The sequence below is a fragment of the Heterodontus francisci genome, chromosome 46 (assembly GCF_036365525.1).
Source record: "Heterodontus francisci isolate sHetFra1 chromosome 46, sHetFra1.hap1, whole genome shotgun sequence".
NCBI classification, from domain to species: domain Eukaryota; kingdom Metazoa; phylum Chordata; class Chondrichthyes; order Heterodontiformes; family Heterodontidae; genus Heterodontus; species Heterodontus francisci.
In genome coordinates this window covers 4,971,505-4,984,420 of record NC_090416.1, presented here as the reverse complement: position 1 = coordinate 4,984,420, position 12,916 = coordinate 4,971,505, and positions in this window count along the sequence as shown.

Sequence of the window (12,916 nt, the reverse complement as noted above, 5' to 3'; positions counted from 1 at the left end):
GAGTGTCAGAGAGTGTCAGAGAGTTATAGAGTGTATCCGAGAGCGACAGAGAGTGTCAGAGAGTGTCAGAGCGTGTCAGAGAGTTATAGAGAGTGTCAGAGAGTGTCAGAGTGTGTCAGAGAGTGATAGAGAGTTTCAGAGAGTGTCAGAGAGAGATAGAGAGTGTCAGAGAGTGACAGAGAGTGCCAGAGAGTGTCAGAGAGTGTCTGAGAGTGTCAGAGAGTATCAGAGAGAGATAGAGAGTATCAGAGAGTGTCAGAGAGTGTCTGAGAGTGTCTGTGAGTGTCAGAGTGTATCAGAGATTTTCAGAGAGTGTCAGAGAGTGATAGAGAGTGTCAGAGAGTGATAGAGAGTGTCAGAGAGTGATAGAGAGTGTCAGAGAGTGTCTGAGAGTTTCAGAGTGTATCAGAGAGTGTCAGAGATTGTCAGAGAGTGATAGAGAGTGTCAGAGAGTCCCAGAGAGTGCCTGAGAGTTTCAGAGAGTGATAGAGTGTATGAGAGACTGTCGGAGAGTGATGGAGAGTGATAGAGGTTGTCTGAGAGTGCCTGAGAGTGTCAGAGTGTGTCAGAGAGGGTGTGAGAGTGTCAGAGAGTCTCAGAGAGTGTCAGGGAGTGTCTGAGAGTGTCTGAGAGTGTCAGAGAGTGTCAGAGAGTGTCAGAGAGTGTCAGAGATTGTCAGAGAGTGTCAGAGATTGTCAGAGAGTGATAGAGAGTGATAGAGAGTGATAGAGAGTGTCAGAGTGTGTCAGAGAGTGATAGAAGTGTCAGAGACTGTCTGAGAGTGTCAGAGTGTATCAGAGAGTGACGGAGAGTGTCAGAGAGTGATAGAGAGTGTCAGAGAGTGTCAGAGAGTGATAGAGAGTGATAGAGAGTGTCAGAGAGTGTCAGAGAGTGATGCAGTGTGTCAGAGAGAGTCTGAGAGTGTCAGAGTGTATCAGAGAGTTTCAGAGAGTGTTGGAGAGTGATAGAGAGTGTCAGAGAGTATGTGAGAGTTTCAGAGTGTATCCGAGAGTGTCAGAGAGTGATAGAGAGTATCAGAGAGTGATAGAGAGTGGTAGAGATGTCTGAGTTGTCAGAGAGTGTCAGAGAATGTCAGACAGTGTCTGAGAGTGTCTGAGAGTGTCAGAGAGTGTCAGAGAGTGTCAGAGAGTGTCAGAGAGTGTCAGAGATTGTCAGAGAGTGATAGAGAGTGACAGAGTGTGATGGAGAGTGAAAGAGATTGTCAGACAGAATCTGAGAGTGTCAGGGAGTGATAGGGAGTGTCATAGAGTGGCAGAGAGCGAAAGAGAATGTCTGAGAATGTCAGATAGTGTCAGTGAGTGATAGTGTGTGAGAGTGTCAGAGTGTGTCAGAGAGTGAGAGAGTGTGTCAGAGAGTGATAGAGTGTGAAAGAGAGTTTCAGAGAGCGTCTGAGAGTGTGAGAGAGTGATAAAAAGAGTCTGAGAGTTTCAGAGAGTGTTAGAAAGTGTCAGAGACTGTCAGAGAGTGTCAGAGAGTGTCAGAGAGTGTCAGAGAGTGTCAAACAGAGTCAGAGAGTGAGAGAAAGTGACAGAGAGTGTCTGAGAGTGTCATACAGTGATAGAAAGTATCAAGAGTGTCTGAGGGGGTCTCAGCGTGTCAGAGAGTGTCTGAGAGTGTCAGAGAGTGTCAGAGAGTGGTACAGAGTGGTAGAGAATGTCAGAGGGTGACAGAGAGTGTCAGAGAGTTTCCGTGAGTTTCAGAGAGTGATAGAGTGTGTCAGAGAGTGATAGAGAGTGTCTGAGAGTGTCTGAGAGTGTCTGAGAGTGTCTGAGAGTGTCTGAGAGTGTCAGAGAGTGAGAGAGTTTCAGAGAGTGTCAGAGAGTGATGGAGAGAGTCAGAGAGAGTCTGAGTGTGTCAGGCAGAGTCTGAGAGTGTCAGGCAGTGTCAGACAGTGATAGAGTGTGTCAGAGAGTGATATAAACATTCAGAGAGTGTCAGAGAGTGTGAGAGAGTGATGGAGAGTGCCAGAGAGTGATAGAGAGCGCCAGAGAGTGCCAGAGAGTGTCTGATTGCGTCTGAGATTGTCAGAGAGTGTCAGAGAGTGAGAGGGAGTGCCAGAGAGTGCCAGAGAGTGTCTGAGTGTGTCTGAGAGTGTCTGAGTGTGTCTGAGTGTGTCTGATAGTGTCTGATAGTGTCTGATAGTGTCTGATAGTGCCTGAGTGTGTCTGAGTGTGTCTGAGTGTGTCTGATAGTGTCTGATAGTGTCTGATAGTGTCTGATAGTGTCTGATAGTGTCTGAGTGTGTCTGAGTGTGTCTGATAGTGTCTGATAGTGTCTGAGTGTGTCTGAGTGTGTCTGAGTGTGTCTGATAGTGTCTGATAGTGTCTGATAGTGTCTGAAAATGTCTGAAAGTGTCAGAGAGTGACAGAGAGTGTCAGAGAGTTTCTGATTGTGTCCGAGATTGTCAGAGAGTGTCAGTGAGTTACAGAATGTGTCAGAGAGTGTCAGGGTGTGTCAGAGTGTATCAGAGAGTGTCAGAGAGTGGTAGAGAGTGGTAGTGAGTGTCTGAGCGTGTCTGAATGTGTCTGAGATTGTCAGAGAGTGTCAGAGAGTGAAAGAGAGTGTCAGATGAGTCAGGGAGTGTCAGAGTGTATTCGAGAGTGTCAGAGAGTGCCAGAGAGTGATAGAGAGAGATAGAGAGAGTCAAAACGTGGTAGAGAGTTTCAGTGAGTGATAGAGAGTGTCTGAGAGTGTCAGAGAGTGCCAGTGAGTGTCAGAGAGTGATTGTGACTGTCAGAGAGTAATAGCGTGTGAGAGTGTCAGAGTGTATCAGAGAGTGTCAGAGATTGTCAAAGAGTGATAGAGAGTGTCAGAGTGTGTCAGAGAGTGAGAGAGTGTGTCAGAGAGTGATAGAATGTGAAAGAGAGTTTCAGAGAGGGTCTGAGAGTGTCAGAGAGTGATGGAAAGTGTCTGAGAGTGTCCGAGAGCGACAGAGAGTGTCAGGGAATTTCAGAGAGCGTCAGAGAGTGATAGAGAGTGTCATCGAGTGATGGAGAGTGTCAGAGAGTGTCAGAGAGTGTCAGAGAGTGTCAGAGTGTGTCAGAGTGTGTCAGAGTGTGTCAGAGTGTGTCAGAGAGTGATAGAGTGTGATGGAGTGTGATGGAGAGTGATCAAGAGTGTCAGAGAGTGGCAGAGAGTGTCAGAGAGTGGCAGAGAGTGTCTGAGAGTGTCTGAGAGTGTCTGAGAGTGTCTGAGAGTGTCTGATAGTGTCTTAGAATATCAGAGAGAGTCAGACAGAGTCAGAGAGTGTCAGAAAGTGATAGAGAGTGTCAGAGAGTCCCAGAGAGTGTCTGAGAGTGATAGAGAGTATGAGAGAGTGTTGGAGGGTGATGGAGAGTGATGGAGAGTGATAGAGAGTGTCTGAGAGTGTCTGAGAGTGCCTGAGAGTGTCTGAGAGCGTCTGAGAGTGCCTGAGAGTGTCAGAGAGTGCCAGTGAGTGTCAGAGAGTGATTGTGACTGTCAGAGAGTAATAGCGTGTGAGAGTGTCAGAGTGTATCAGAGAGTGTCAGAGATTGTCAAAGAGTGATAGAGAGTGTCAGAGTGTGTCAGAGAGTGAGAGAGTGTGAAAGAGAGTTTCAGAGAGGGTCTGAGAGTGTCAGAGAGTGATGGAAAGTGTCTGAGAGTGTCCGAGAGCGACAGAGAGTGTCAGGGAGTTTCAGAGAGCGTCAGAGAGTGATAGAGAGTGTCATCGAGTGATGGAGAGTGTCAGAGAGTGTCAGAGAGTGTCAGAGTGTGTCAGAGTGTGTCAGAGAGTGATAGAGTGTGATGGAGAGTGATCAAGAGTGTCAGAGAGTGGCAGAGAGTGTCTGAGAGTGTCTGAGAGTGTCTGAGAGTGTCTGATAGTGTCTTAGAATATCAGAGAGAGTCAGACAGAGTCAGAGAGTGTCAGAAAGTGATAGAGAGTGTCAGAGAGTCCCAGAGAGTGTCTGAGAGTGTCAGAGAGTGTCAGAGAGTGATAGAGAGTATGAGAGAGTGTTGGAGGGTGATGGAGAGTGATGGGGAGTGATAGAGAGTGTCTGAGAGTGTCTGAGAGTGTCTGAGAGTGCCTGAGAGTGCCTGAGAGTGTCTGAGAGTGTCTGAGAGTGCCTGAGAGTGTCAGAGTGTGTCAGAGAGGGTGTGAGAGTGTCAGAGAGGGTGTGAGAGGGTCAGGGACTGTCTGAGAGTGTCTGAGAGTGTCAGAGAGTGTCAGAGATTGATAGAGAGTGTCAGAGTGTGTCAGAGAGTGATAGAAGTATCAGAGTGTATCAGAGAGTGTCAGAGTGTATCAGAGAGTGTCAGAGAATGTCAGAGAGTGATGCAGAGTGTCAGAGAGTGTCAGAGTGTATCTGAGAGGTTCAGAGAGTGTTGGAGAGTGATAGAGAGTGTCAGAGAGTGTCTGAGAGTTTCAGAGTGTATCAGAGTGTGTCAGAGAGTGATCGAGAGTATCAGAGAGGAATAGAGAGTTGTAAAGATGTCTGAGGTGTCAGAGAGTGTCTGAGAGTGTCAGGGAGTGTCAGAGAGTGATGGAGAGTGAAATAGATTGTCAGACAGAATCTGAGAGTGTCAGGGAGTGATATGGAGTGTCATAGAGTGACAGACAGCGAAAGAGAGTGTCAGAGAGTGTCAGAGTGGGTCAGAGAGTGTCAGAGTGGGTCTGAGAGTGTCAGAGAGTGTCAGAGAGTGTCAGAGAGTGTCAGAGAGTGTCAGAGAGTGATAGAGAGTGATAGAGAGTGATAGAGAGTGTCAGTGAGTGTCAGAGAGTGTCAGAGAGTGTCAGAGAGTGTCAGAGACTGTCATAGAGGGATAGAGAGTGAAAGAGAGTGTCTGAGAGTGTCAGAGAGTGTCAGGCAGTGTCAGAGAGTGATATAAAATGTCTGAGACTGTCTGAGAGTTTCTGAGAGTGTCAGAGAGTGATGGAGAGTGAAAGAGATTGTCAGACAGAATCTGAGAGTGTCAGGGAGTGAGATGGAGTGCCATAGAGTGATAGACAGCGAAAGAGAGTGTCAGAGTGTGTCTGAGAGTGTCTGAGAGTGTCTGAGAGTGTCTGAGAGTGTCTGAGAATGTCAGAGAGAGTCAGACAGAGTCAGAGAGTGTCAGAAAGTGATAGAGAGTGTCAAAGAGTCCCAGAGAGTGTCTGAGAGTGTCAGAGATTGATAGAGATTATGAGAGAGTGTCGGAGAGTGATGGAGAGTGATGGAGAGTGTCTGAGAGTGCCTGAGAGTGTCAGAGTCTGTCAGAGAGTATGTGAGAGTGTCAGAGAGTGTCAGAGAGTGTCAGGTAGTGTCTGAGAGTGTCTGAGAGTGTCTGAGAGTGTCTGAGAGTGTCAGAGAGTGTCAAACAGTGGCAGAGAGTGATCGAGAGCGTCTGAGACTGCCTGAGAGTCTCTGAGAGTGACAGAGAGTGTCAGAGAGTTTCTGTGAGTTTCAGACACTGATAGAGTGTGTCAGAGAGTGATAGAGAGTGTCTGAGAGTGTCAGACAGTGTCAGACAGTGTTAGAAAGTGTCTGATAGAGTCAGGGAGTGTCAGGGAGTGTCAGGGAGTGTCAGGGAGTGTCTGAGAGAGACTGAGAGTGATAGAGAGTGTCTGAGAGTGATAGAGAGTGACAGAGTGTATCAGAGATTGACAGAGAGTGTCAGAGAGTTTCAGTGAGTTTCAGAGAGTGATAGAGTGTGTCAGAGAGTGATAGAGTGTGTCAGAGAGTGTCAGACAGTGTCAGACAGTGTTAGAAAGTGTCTGATAGAGTCAGGGAGTGTCAAAGAGAGATAGAATGTGTCTGAGAGTGTGAGAGAGTGATAAAAAGTGACTGAGAGTTTCAGAGAGTGTTAGAAAGTGTCAGAGAGTGCCAGAGAGTGTCAGAGAGTGTCAGAGAGTGTCAGAGAGTGTCATAGAGGGATAGAGAGTGAAAGAGAGTGTCTGAGAGTGTCAGAGAGTGTCAGGCAGTGTCACAGAGTGATATAAATTGTCTGAGACTGTCTGAGAGTTTCTGAGAGTGTCAGAGAGTGATAGAAAGTGTCAGAGAGTGTCTGAGAGTGTCAGAGAATGTCAGAGAGTGTCAGAGAGTGTCAGAGAGTGTCAGAGAGTGAGAGAAAGTGACAGAGAGTGTCTGAGAGTGTCATACAGTGATATAAAGTATCAAGAGTGTCTGAGGGGGTCTGAGCGTGTCAGAGAGTGTCTGAGAGTTTCAGAGAGTGTCAGAGAGTGATAGAGAGTTTCAGAGAGTGTCAGAGAGTGACAGAGAGTGACAGAGAGTGACAGACAGTGACAGAGAGTTGTAGAGAGTGGTATAGAGTGGTAGAGAATGTCAGAGAGTGACAGAGAGTGACAGAGAGTGACAGAGAGTGACAGAGAGTGACAGAGAGTGTCAGAGAGTGATAGAGAGTTTCAGAGAGTGTCAGAGAGTGACAGAGAGTGACAGAGAGTGACAGAGAGTGACAGAGAGTTGTAGAGAGTGGTATAGAGTGGTAGAGAATGTCAGAGAGTGACAGAGAGTGACAGAGAGTGACAGAGAGTGACAGAGAGTGTCAGAGAGTGTCAGAGAGTTTCTGTGAGTTTCTGTGAGTTTCTGTGAGTTTCAGAGAGTGTCTGAGAGTGTCTGAGAGTGTCTGAGAGTGTCAGGGAGTGTCTGAGAGAGACTGAGAGTGATAGAGAGTGTCTGAGAGTGATAGAGAGTGACAGAGTGTATCAGAGAGTGACAGAGAGTGTCAGAGAGTTTCAGTGAGTTTCAGAGAGTGATAGAGTGTGTCAGAGAGTGACAGAGTGTGTCTGAGAGTGTCTGAGAGTGTCTGAGAGTGTCACGGAGTGTCACGGAGTGTCACAGAGTGTCTGAGAGAGACTGAGAGTGATCGGGAGTGTCAGAGAGTGATAGAGAGTGCCAGAGAGTGTCTGAAAAAGTCTGAGAGTGTCTGAGAGTGTCTGAGAGTGTCAGAAAGTGATAGAAAGTGATAGAAAGTGTCAGAGAGTGTCTGCCAGTGTCAGAGAGTTTCAGAGAGTAATAGAGGCCTTCAGAGAGTGCCTGAGAGTGTCAGTGTGTGTCAGGCAGTGTCAGAAAGTCATACAGAGTGTCAGAGAGAGATAGAGAGTGATAGAGAGCGTCTGCGAGCCTCAGAGAGTGTCAGAGAGTGTCAGAGAGTGTCAGAGAGTGTCAGAGAGTGTCCTAGAGTGTCCTAGAGGGTCAGAGAGTGTCAGAGAGTGATAGAGACAGTCAGAGAGAGTCTGAGAGTGTCAAGGAGACTCAGAAAGTGTCAGGGAGTGTCAGACAGTGATAGAGTGTGTCAGAGAGTGATATAAACATTCAGAGAGTGTCAGAGAGTGTCAGAGAGTGAGACAGAGTGATAGAGAGTGCCAGAGAGTGCCAGAGAGTGCCAGAGAGTGCCAGAGAGTGCCAGAGAGTGTCTGAGTGTGTCTGAGAGTGTCTGAAAGTGTCTGAGAGTGTCTGAGAGTGTCTGAGAGTGTCTGAAAGTGTCTGAAAGTGTCAGAGATTGTCAGAGAGTGACATAGAGTGTCTGAGTGTTTCTGATTGTGTCTGAGAGTGATAGAAAGTGTCAGAGAGTGTCAGGGTGTGTCAGAGTGTATAAGAGAGTGTCAGCGAGTGTCAGAGAGTGGTAGAGAGTGGTAGAGAGTGGTAGAGAGTGGTAGAGAGAGGTAGAGACTGTCTGAGAGTGTCTGAAAGTGTCAGAGAATGTCAGAGAGTGATAGAGAGTGCCAAAGAGTGTCTGATTGTGTCTGAGATTGTCAGAGAGTGTCAGAGAGTGAAACTGAGTGTCAGAGAATGTCAGGGAGTGTCAGGGAGTGTCAGAGTGTATCTGAGAGTGTCAGAGAGTGCCAGAGAGTGATAGAGAGAGATAGAGAGAGTCAAAGCGTGGTAGAGAGTTTCAGAGTGTATCAGAGAGTGTCAGAGAGTGATAGAGAGTGTCAGAGAGTGATAGAGAGTGTCAGAGAGTGATAGAGAGTGTCAGAGTGTGTCAGAGAGTGTCTGAGAGTGTCTGAGAGTGTCTGAGAGTGTCTGAGAGTGTCTGAGAGAGTCAGACAGAGTCAGAGAGTGTCAGAAAGTGATAGAGAGTGTCAGAGAGTCTCAGAGAGTGTCAGGGAGTGTCTGAGATTGTCTGATAGTGTCAGCGAGTGTCAGACAGTGTCAGAGAGTGTTAGAAAGTGTCTGAGAGAGTCAGGGAGAGTCTGAGAGTGTCTGAGAGTGTAAGAGAGTGTCAGAGAGTGTCAAACAGTGGCAGAGAGTGATAGAGAGCGTCTGAGACTGCCTGAGAGTCTCTGAGAGTGTCAGAGAGTGTCAAAGAGAGATAGAATGTGTCTGAGAGTGTCTGAGAGTGTCAGAGAGTGATAGAAAGTGTCAGAGAGTGTCAGAGTGTGTCGGAGAGTGTCAAACAGTCTCAGAGAGTGTGAGAGAGTGTGAGAGAGCGTCTGAGAGTGTGAGAGAGTGATAAAAAGTGTCTGAGAGTTTCAGATAGTGTTAGAAAGTGTCAGAGAGTGCCTGAGAGTGTCAGAGAGTGTCAGAGAGTGTCAGAGAGTTATAGAGAGTGATAGAGAGTGATAGAGAGTGTCAGAGAGTGTCAGAGAGTGTCAGAGAGTGTCAGAGACTGTCATAGAGGGATAGAGAGTGAAAGAGAGTGTCTGAGAGTGTCAGAGAGTGTCAGACAGTGTCAGAGAGTGATAGAAAGTGTCAGAGAGTGTCTGAGAGTGTCATACAGTGATAGAAAGTATCAAGAGTGTCTGAGGGGGTCTGAGCGTGTCAGAGAGTGTCTGAGAGTGTCAGAGAGTGATAGAGAGTTTCAGAGAGTGTCCGAGAGTGACAGAGAGTTGTAGAGAGTGGTATAGAGTGGTAGAGAATGTCAGAGAGTGACAGAGAGTGTCAGAGAGTTTCTGTGAGTTTCAGAGTGTGATAGAGTGTGTCAGAGAGTGATAGAGAGTGTCTGAGAGTGTCAGGGAGTGTCAGGGAGTGTCTGAGAGAGACTGAGAGTGATAGAGAGTGTCTGAGAGTGATAGAGAGTGACAGAGTGTATCAGAGAGTGACAGAGAGTGTCAGAGAGTTTCAGTGAGTTTCAGAGAGTGATAGAGTGTGTCAGAGAGTGATAGAGTGTGTCTGAGAGTGTCAGACAGTGTCAGACAGTGTTAGAAAGTGTCTGAGAGTGTCAGGGAGTGTCTGAGAGTGTCAGAGAGTGTCAGAGAGTGTCAGAGAGTGTCAGAGAGTGTCAGAGAGTGTCAAACAGTGGCAGAGTTTGATAGAGAGCGTCTGAGACTGCCTGAGAGTGTCTGAGAGTGTCAGGGAGTGTCTGAGAGTGTCAGAGAGTGTCAAAGAGAGATAGAATGTGTCTGAGAGTGTCTGAGAGTGTCTGAGAGTGTCTGAGAGTGATAGAGAGTGATAGAGAGTATGAGAGAGTGTTGGAGGGTGATGGAGAGTGATAGAGAGTGTCAGAGAGTGTCTGAGAGTGCCTGAGAGTGCCTGAGAGTGTCAGAGTGTGTCAGAGAGGGTGTGAGAGTGTCAGAGAGTCTCAGAGAGGGTCAGGGACTGTCTGAGAGTGTCAGAGAGTGTCAGAGAGTGTCAGAGATTGTCAGAGAGTGATAGAGAGTGTCAGAGTGTGTCAGAGTGTGATAGAAGTGTCAGAGACTGTCTGAGAGTGTCAGAGTGTATCAGAGAGTGTCAGAGAGTGATAGAGAGTGTCAGAGAATGTCAGAGAGTGATGCAGAGTGTCAGAGAGTGTCAGAGTGTATCAGAGAGGTTCAGAGAGTGTCGGAGAGTGATAGAGAGTGTCAGAGAGTGTCTGAGAGTGTCTGAGAGTTTCAGAGTGTATCAGAGTGTGTCAGAGAGTGATCGAGAGTATCAGAGAGTGATAGAGAGTTGTAAAGATGTCTGAGGTGTCAGAGAGTGTCTGAGAGTGTCAGGGAGTGTCAGAGAGTGATGGAGAGTGAAAGAGATTGTCAGACAGAATCTGAGAGTGTCAGGGAGTGATATGGAGTGTCATAGAGTGATAGACAGCGAAAGAGAGTGTCAGAGTGTGTCTGAGAGTGTCTGAGAGTGTCTGAGAGTGTCTGAGAGTGTCTGAGAGTGTCAGAGAGAGTCAGACAGAGTCAGAGAGTGTCAGAAAGTGATAGAGAGTGTCAAAGAGTCCCAGAGAGTGTCTGAGAGTGTCAGAGATTGATAGAGATTATGAGAGAGTGTCGGAGAGTGATGGAGAGTGATAGAGAGTGTCTGAGATTGCCTGAGAGTGTCAGAGTCTGTCAGAGAGGGTGTGAGAGTGTCAGAGAGTGTCAGGGAGTGTCTGAGAGTGTCTGAGAGTGTCTGAGAGTGTCAAACAGTGATAGAAAGTATCAAGAGTGTCTGAGGGGGTCTGAGCGTGTCAGAGAGTGTCAGAGAGTGTCAGAGAGTGTCAGAGTGTCAGAGAGTGTCAGAGAGTGTCAGAGAGTGTCAGAGAGTGATAGAAAGTGTCAGAGAATGTCAGAGAGTGAGAGAAAGTGACAGAGAGTGAGAGAAAGTGACAGAGAGTGAGAGAAAGTGACAGAGAGTGAGAGAAAGTGACAGAGAGTGAGAGAAAGTGACAGAGAGTGAGAGAAAGTGACAGAGAGTGTCTGAGAGTGTCATACAGTGATAGAAAGTATCAAGAGTGTCTGAGGGGGTCTGAGCGTGTCAGAGAGTGTCAGAGAGTGTCAGAGAGTGTCAGAGAGTGTCAGAGAGTGTCAGAGAGTGTCTGAGAGTGTCAGAGAATGTCAGAGAGTGTCAGAGAATGTCAGAGAGTGAGAGAAAGTGACAGAGAGTGAGAGAAAGTGACAGAGAGTGAGAGAAAGTGACAGAGAGTGAGAGAAAGTGACAGAGAGTGAGAGAAAGTGACAGAGAGTGTCTGAGAGTGTCATACAGTGATAGAAAGTATCAAGAGTGTCTGAGGGGGTCTGAGCGTGTCAGAGAGTGTCTGAGCGTGTCAGAGAGTGTCAGAGAGTGTCAGTGAGTGAGAGAAAGTGACAGAAGGTGTCTGAGAGTGTCATACAGTGATAGAAAGTATCAAGAGTGTCTGAGGGGGTCTGAGAGTGTCAGAGAGTGTCAGAGAGTGTCAGAGAGTGTCAGAGAGTGTGAGAGAGTGATAGAGAGTTTCAGAGTGTGTCAGAGAGTGTCAGAGAGTGTCAGAGAGTGTCAGAGAGTGTCAGAGAGTGACAGAGAGTGACAGAGAGTGACAGAGAGTTGTAGAGAGTGGTATAGAGTGGTAGAGAATGTCAGAGAGTGACAGAGAGTGTTAGAAAGTGTCTGAGAGTGTCTGAGAGTGTCTGAGAGTGTCTGAAAGTGTCAGAGATTGATAGAGAGTGCCAAAGAGTGTCTGATTGTGTCTGAGATTGTCAGAGAGTGTCAGAGAGTGAAACAGAGTGTCAGAGAATGTCAGGGAGTGTCAGAGTGTATCTGAGAGTGTCAGAGAGTGCCAGAGAGTGATAGTGATAGATAGAGAGAGTCAAAGCGTGGTAGAGAGTTTCAGAGAGTGATAGAGAGTGTCTGAGACTGTCTGAGAGTGTCTGAGAGTTTCAGAGTGTGTCAGGGAGTGTCAGAGAGTGATGGAGAGTGTCAGAGAGTGTCAGAGAGTATCAGAGAGTGTCAGAGAGTGATAGAGAGTGATAGAGAGTGTCAGAGAGTGTCAGAGAGTGATAAAGTTTGTCAGAGAGTGTCTGAAAAAGTCTGAGAGTGTCTGAGAGTGTCAATAATTGATAGAATGTGTCAGTGTGTGTCAGGCATTGTCAGAAAGTGATGGAGAGTGTCAGAGAGTTATAGAGAGCGATAGGGAGTGAGAGAGAGTGTCTGAGAGCGTCAGAGAGCGTCAGAGAGTGTCTGAGAGTGTCAGAGAGTGTCAGAGAGTGTCAGAGAGTGTCAGAGAGTGTCAGAGAGTGATAGAGAGAGTCAGAGAGAGTCTGAGAGTGTCAGGGAGAGTCTGAGAGTGTCAGGGAGTGTCAGGCAGTGAGAGAGTGTGTCAGAGAGTGATATAAACATTCAGAGAGTGTCAGAGAGTGTCAGAGAGTGTCAGAGAGTGATAGAGACCGCCAGAGAGTGCCAGAGAGTGTCTGATTGTGTCTGAGATTGTCAGAGTGTCAGAGTGTCAGAGAGTGTCAGAGAGTGCCAGAGAGTGCCAGAGAGTGTCTGAGTGTGTCTGAGTGTGTCTGAGTGTGTCTGAGTGTGTCTGAGTGTGTCTGAAAGTGTCTGAAAGTGTCAGAGAGTGTCAGAGAGTGGTAGAGAGTGGCAGTGAGTGTCTGAGAGTGTCTGAGAGTGTCTGAGTGTGTCTGATTGTGTCTGAGTGTGTCTGAGTGTGTATGAGTGTGTATGAGAGTGTCTGAAAGTGTCAGAGAGTGGTAGAGAGTGGTAGAGAGTGGCAGTGAGTGTCTGAGAGTGTCTGAATGTGTCAGAGAGTGTCAGAGAGTGATAGAAAGTGAAAGAGAATGTCAGAGAGTGTCAGGGAGTGTCAGCGTGTATCCGAGAGTGTCAGAGAGTGCCAGAGAGTGATAGAGGGAGATAGAGAGAGTCACAGCGTGGTAGAGAGTTTCAGAGAGTGATAGAGAGTATCTGAGACTGTCTGAGAGTGTGAGAGTGTCAGAGTTTATCAGAGAGTGTCAGAGATTGTCAGAGTGTGATAGAGAGTGTCAAAGTGTGTCAGAGAGTGAGAGAGTGTGTCAGAGAGTGATAGAGTGTGAACGAGAGTTTCAGAGGGAATCTGAGAGTGTCAGAGAGTGATGGAAAGTGTCTGAGAGAGTCCGAGAGCGACAGATAGTGTCAGGGATTGTCCGTGAGTGTCAGAGAGTGATAGAGAGTGATAGAGAGTGTCAGAGAGTGTCAGAGAGTGTCAGAGAGTGTCAGAGAGTGTCAGAGAGGTTCAGAGAGGTTCAGAGAGGTTCAGAGTGTGTCAGAGAGTGATAGAGAGTGATAGAGAGTGTCAGAGAGTG